General features: G+C 44.3%; 1 long non-coding RNA gene across 1 annotated transcript; it reads right to left on the reverse strand.

Annotated features, from left to right (window-relative positions):
• Positions 1-607: 607 nt before the first annotated feature.
• Positions 608-4,812, reverse strand: LOC127343480 (uncharacterized). Its single transcript, XR_007877283.2, has 6 exons — positions 4,302-4,812; positions 3,579-3,788; positions 3,229-3,431; positions 2,761-2,888; positions 2,180-2,209; positions 608-1,021 (listed from the first exon to the last, which is right to left on the reverse strand). It is a non-coding gene; the product is annotated as an uncharacterized lncRNA (long non-coding RNA).
• Between the last annotated feature and the right edge of the window lie 1,532 nt (positions 4,813-6,344).

Below are 6,344 nucleotides of genomic sequence, written 5' to 3' on the forward strand. Positions count from 1 at the left end.
GGCTTGGAGACGCGTCGCCCTCGCCGCCCGGCCGCCGCGAGAGGCACAAGGATTTGTTGTGGTCTCGGAAGAAAGGAGAGGCTGCGTTGTGGGTTGAAGAGGAAGCGAGGAAGGCGCCAGGTCTCATGGTTGGAACCTGATTAGTTTTGTGTGTTTACAAATTAGGAATGCCTACAAATTAAGGGGAAAATCCCCTTAATTAAGGTTCTTTCGGACTTCTTCCCGTTAATTAACGCGCAATAATTAATCCCGTTAATTAAGGTTGCGCTGGAATCATGCTACTGCTGCTACGTCTTGTGTGTTTCCTAAAGAACAAATTGGCGGGAGCTTTGATTTTTCCTGAGAAAGGATCGACACTTGGTTATGGTATACTGATTGAACAATCAAATATTTCTCAACTGATTGAACAATCAAATTTGCTCAACTATATACCAACACGACTTCTTGTTTCTAAGTAAAGAACACAACAGAATTACTAGCAAAATTTCAGATCTTTCTTTCATTAATCTTCAATCTTCAAGTTAACTAATCAGGGGATAGTCGATTATTAAAAAACTGGACATGGCCTTTTCTATTTTTTTGGAAATTCATGGCACGTAAACAACAGAAAAAATAACACACAATCTAACTCGGCTAATGGCTACAGACAAAGATATAATGAAGGAAACAACTCCTTATGTGCTGTTACAACTCCTGGATGAATCAGGAGCACCACATGAATGAATGATATATGTCAATACCAAGTCGATAGCTACTCGACGTCATCACAAGGACCCTGAAATTACGACTCCTGGATAAATCAGGAGCACCACATGAATGAATGATATGTAACTACCAAATGTGCAGCTACTCGACGTAATCACAAGGACCCTGAAACGTTATATAAGCCGCAAGCCGGCTGCGTCGTGCCAGACACCAAAGCAGCCGGAGGCATAGACGTTCCATACGTTGACGAGTCCTTGCTGCTTGATCCAAACAAGCATCGATGTCTCCAAAAGCAAAAAAAACTCGATCCAAGAAGCTGGAAGAAAATAGAGCATAACAGATCAGATCTAGCAAATCTGAAAATGCTCTAGCAATGCGACGAAGAAAAGGAATATACAGGTTAATCACCTGAAGCAATTTCATTAACTACTGAGAAGAGGAGGAAGAATGGCAAGCATGGCAGCAACCAATTCAAAATTGTCAATGACACATTAATTAGCACTATATATACACCTTATCTTGTCAAGTATTGTCTATACTAAGCACTAAACATACACATGGCATAAGGGATATACTCCCTCTGCCTCACAAAGTTGTCTTAGATTTGTCAAAATTTGGATGTATCTAGACACTATCTAGTACGTACATACATTCAAATTTAGACAAATCTCAGACAAGTTTCATAGGACGGAGGGAGTACCTAGAATAGCATCTGTTCATGGAAAATAACACAAGACCAACTAAGGAAATGATGCCATTGAACTTCAAGGATGAACCAAAGCAACACTAGACATAGACAGAAAATATTTCTAAGGCCTCGTTCGTTTAATCCCTATGTGGCAGGGATTGATATGTATTAGGGCCCAGTCCTGGATGTCTAGCCCCGCGTGTTATTTTTTACAGACCAGCAAAATTGTACTGTTCGGTTACTCCCCGCCGGTGTTATTGGCCCCGACTAATCCCATCCAATTGTACTAGCTGGATCTGGGAAATTTTCATCTCCACAGGCCCGTGGAAGAATTTCCATGACGAGAGGGACTCTGAGCAAGCGAAGCGGGATCACGAGACAACGATCTTTGATGCTTCAATCCACGCACAAGAGAGGCCTAACCGAATATGGTCTTGAAGACATGGATTAGAAGGGCTCGGGAAAAAGGAATTGGAAGGGATTGGGTGACAACTCTGGATCAACCAAATCCCTGCCTGGATCAGATCCAGCCTCGGATTCAATCCCTGGAAAATGAACAAGGCCTAAGGAAGTTAAGAAACTACTTAACCAAGTGCAGGAGTTATTCAGATCTTATCAGTCCTACAACCATAACTGAATGGTCGATATAATCTATTTTCTTATATTATTCCTTAGCCAAACAGTAGCTAGCACCCTGGGAAGCAAGAAAATCATCGCCAGATGGCCATGCTTAGGGGTCAAAGTACAGCAGCACCTGTAAATTCAGATAATTAGCTTAGTACCTACCAGATCCAATGCCTCTTCCAGTGTTACTACCTGCATAAAGCAAGATACTTCAAATTAAGAACGGATATTCACCAATTGAGTACCTAAGGTTCTCGACTTTTGAAATACAAGCATAGTTGGTTATGGACATGAAAAGGCTTCCAATATTTGACAACTGAGGACATACAAGCATAATTGGATCGTTGCAACTTGCAAGTCGGATAATTAAATAACATTTACAAAAACAATGGATTGAGGTGCATATGAGATGGGACTGAGCACGATTGAAAGTGAGACAAAAGTCCACCAGACAAAAGACGCTTTTCATCCAAAGCCGGATCAGCAATAAAACAGGGACCGAATTATCACTTTAGATGGTCTACAATTCCAGCAAAAAGTATTCATTTCATCGGGTGAAACAAACCTGTTTGGAAAATGAGCTAAGATACCAGATACGAAAGTAAAGTAAAGTTCCAGCACAGCAGTTCACAATTAACACGGCACGACAGTACAACAGCGACATTAACATCATCATCTATATTACAGAAAAAGAAGCTAGCTTTTCATGACCTTGGTGTGCCGAGAAAGCACCGTGCACTCACCTTTGCCGCTCTTGTACCGGGGCAGAGACAGGGTCTGCGAAGAGAACACCTTCTTGGTTGCGCTGCTAGCCAAATCCCTCCATAGTGAGGTAACACATTCAGAATGAGGTAACAACAACACCTTCTGCCTTTAAAATAAGAATAACTGTGAATATGCAAAAAAAAAACATAATTTTTTTACTAGGAATAAGTCGTGGACAACTAAAAACACTTGACGTCCAGAAAGCATAAATATAAGCCATCTAAGGGCTCAAATTCAAGTTAACTACACTAGCATGACTAACAAACGGATAGCAAAACATGCACACATGGCTGTGGCAGGCGGGCCATGACCCAAAGGACCACCTCAAGACATGAACATACTCATCTGTAACAAATTTCTCGCACTGAGCAAGGAAATAATACACACATATCACAACCTAGACCAACTATACACACCAAACAACCAGTGTTGGAGTGTGAGATTACCTTGAAGTCTTACTTGATGGTGATGCCGCACTACCTGGGACACCTCGTGCTCGAGGAAGACCTTGTCATCCACCGCCAAGCAGCAGAACGCCGCAGGCGGCAACGAGGATGATGGAGTCCTCTCAGGCTACACCAGGAGTTTGCCTCAACCACCACTGCGGAACTTGGCAGACACATGGTGAAACCAGCCACATAAGCCTTTCCTGCCAAATCGAGTAGGAAATACAATTTCCTCCATAAGACTTTGATATCATTTCACTAATTACAAAGAAAAAGACAGGAGGAAATTGTACACCCACTGTGTCATGAACAGATTATAAGCACATATTAAGAGAGCTATGGAGTTAGACCTGGGTTACGATGCCGATCTCCGAGCGTCAGGGTTGCACGGAGAGGTGCTGTCTCACCGGCAAGCGAGACCACCATCAATCTACAACCATGCTGTCGGAGCAGGAGACCAGTGGCAGGATCCAGGGGCACATCCGAGGCAAGCGGCGCTGGCAGCCGGAGCGCCGCCAAGCTAGAAACTCGACATTTCGGTAAGCAGAGGCCACAGATAGCTGCAGCACAGTTAGTAGGCAAACCTTAGCGAAAATAGAAACATAAATAACTAGTAAGTAGGATGGCCAAACAAGATAGAAGCCTGCAAGCAATATCACCCCGTCCGAATCAATCGCATATAAAACAAACTACGCAGTAGCAGAAAATAACTACATGCTTTGGACCTGATATTGTGCATGCCTATGCATATAAGCAGCAAACGATCAGAAATAATTTGAACGTCAATTTCCTACACATGTACTGCCTTTCCACACAACAAAATTTTATTTAGCAAAGAAATTTCCATCCATACAAGCATAATTTCTCTACTGCATAGACATGTATAAACAGCAAGCAATCAAAATAATACAGAACATCGTTTCATACATAAGTGCTGCATATGCACAATCAACATTTTATTAAGTAAAAAGAATTTGCATTCCTTCATTCCTGCTTTATCTACTGCCTTCATATACAACAACATGATAAAAAAAAAATAGCAAAAAAAGAAAGAAGGGGAAGAGGGACCTCACCGGGAGCAGCTAGTTGGGGAGCTCACTGGCAGCTTCGGGTGGAGGTCGATTTCGAGGTGGATGAGCTCGACGCGTACGGGAGTAGAAGTCGAGGAGGTCCTACATCTCCATCTCCAGCGCCGGCAACAGCCATGCCACCACCACGGGCGTGAGGAGGAGGAGGAGGAGAGGCACCTCCCGCGGCACCCTCGACGTGGGTTCTTCACCCGGCAACAGAAGTAGGGGAGGCGGATCAGGGGCACCAGGGTGGCGAGGCGAGGAGGGGCACCGGAGCGGCGGCTCTCCTCGATCTGGATCGGGAGTTGGCGTGAGGTCGAGGGGGGGTCGCGGGGATGACGGAGGAGGGTGGTCGGAGGTGGGGTAGGACAAGGCGCCAGCGGAGCATCTGGGGTGGACGGCGAGGCGGGGCGGGGAACGGTGGCCGGAGATGGGATGGCCGGCGGCTGCGGGAGGAATTGGAGGAGACTGACTCCCAAAACCAAAATCCTATTTTGGCCCAGTGAGGACTGACTCCGCCCGCACGATAGCGTCATTGCTGTTATTTTGGCCCAGTAAATATGCACAACAATTTTCCTATTTATTCAATCTTTTAGTGAATATAATATTTCCCGCCAAAACCCTAGAATCGCCCTATGTAAATTCCCTTAACCATTCTACCTCCCGCCGAGCACTAAATGTAACCGGAGACACTAAACCCCAAACAGAGATTTAAAAAAATCTAGGCTACAAACTAAAGAGATTTAGCCATGTACAACGCAATGAAATCGAGAATTATTATTCGAAACTATAAAATCGAAAAGGCTTGTGCCGGATATTGGCCACAGGTAGCTAAATGATTGTTCATTTAAAACCTTAGGAGTTTTGTGGTATTAAAAAAACCTACGTCGAAAGCATTAGCGGGTGGAGTTGGATACTAACTAGCTAAGAGATAAGGTGGGGCCCTCATATCACTAACATGTAACACTTGGCTCAAGTATTTATGTGATTTCTGTAAAACCTTACTAGTATATGTATCTTGAAAGTTCAAACTAGATTGAAAAGTTGGGATGGTTGAGTTGGGCACCACTAGCGATTGTACGAAATGACAACATTGCATGTCTAGCTTTTGTCGCACTAGACCATGGATCTAAGGTCATTATCTCATGCTACAATATGGCTTGCGCATACTAATTCGTATTAGGCCTAGAGTTTAGGTCGCTTTATCGACAATGGAGCTAAGCAATGGATTGGAGGCACAGTTCTATGGAGGATGGCAGGTTTGGAGGTAGGAAACGATCATGTGAGCAGTGTGAGGGAGGAAAATGGTGTAGATGATGGCGTTCAGGGATAGATATAAAGGAGTGGAAGGTTGAACAAGAGAATGTCGGGTCGGAGATGGAAAATTTGGCGAGAGAAGGAGGGATCCAATGCAAAAGGGTGCATCTGTGGTAAAGTGGGAGGGGGGATATGACAATAAAAAATCATTACCATCACGGACATGAAATAATAGTCATCAATACACAGGTTTATCACTACAAGAATAAATACTATCAAAGGAAAATGACATAACGTAATAGATATTATTTCTTTTCACATAGTATAATAGCAAAAAAAAGTACCATGCATAACTTATAAAAATAAATACAATGCACAAGAATCTCTTTATAACACCCTTGGGTGCCCTTAGGACCTAATGGAGTCATGGGGGTGACCCCCGGTCGTCCTAAGTCAACAGAAGAGAGACAATCGTTGGTAGCTCAAGCAGGTAAGGGGAGACTATACCCCGGCCGACTGCCACCTAGGTTGGCTGCCCCCAGTCGGCTAGAGGTTGTTTGCACAAGATCCCTTCTATTTCTCCCATGGCGTGGTGGGATGTTTACCGTAAGGACGACCATACCATTGGCTGTAGCGGTACGCCGCTATAGCCCGACACTATGGATACACAATGCCGCCAACTCCGCGATGTCAGGCGCCTTAGCAATAAGACGGATCAGCCAGCTAGGCCCCATATGGTCCCCGCGGAGGCTCATAGTACGCTAGTAGCAGGGCTTCACCCCTTCTCTC

Source organism: Lolium perenne, chromosome 3 (genome assembly GCF_019359855.2).
Source record: "Lolium perenne isolate Kyuss_39 chromosome 3, Kyuss_2.0, whole genome shotgun sequence".
Taxonomy (NCBI): domain Eukaryota; kingdom Viridiplantae; phylum Streptophyta; class Magnoliopsida; order Poales; family Poaceae; genus Lolium; species Lolium perenne.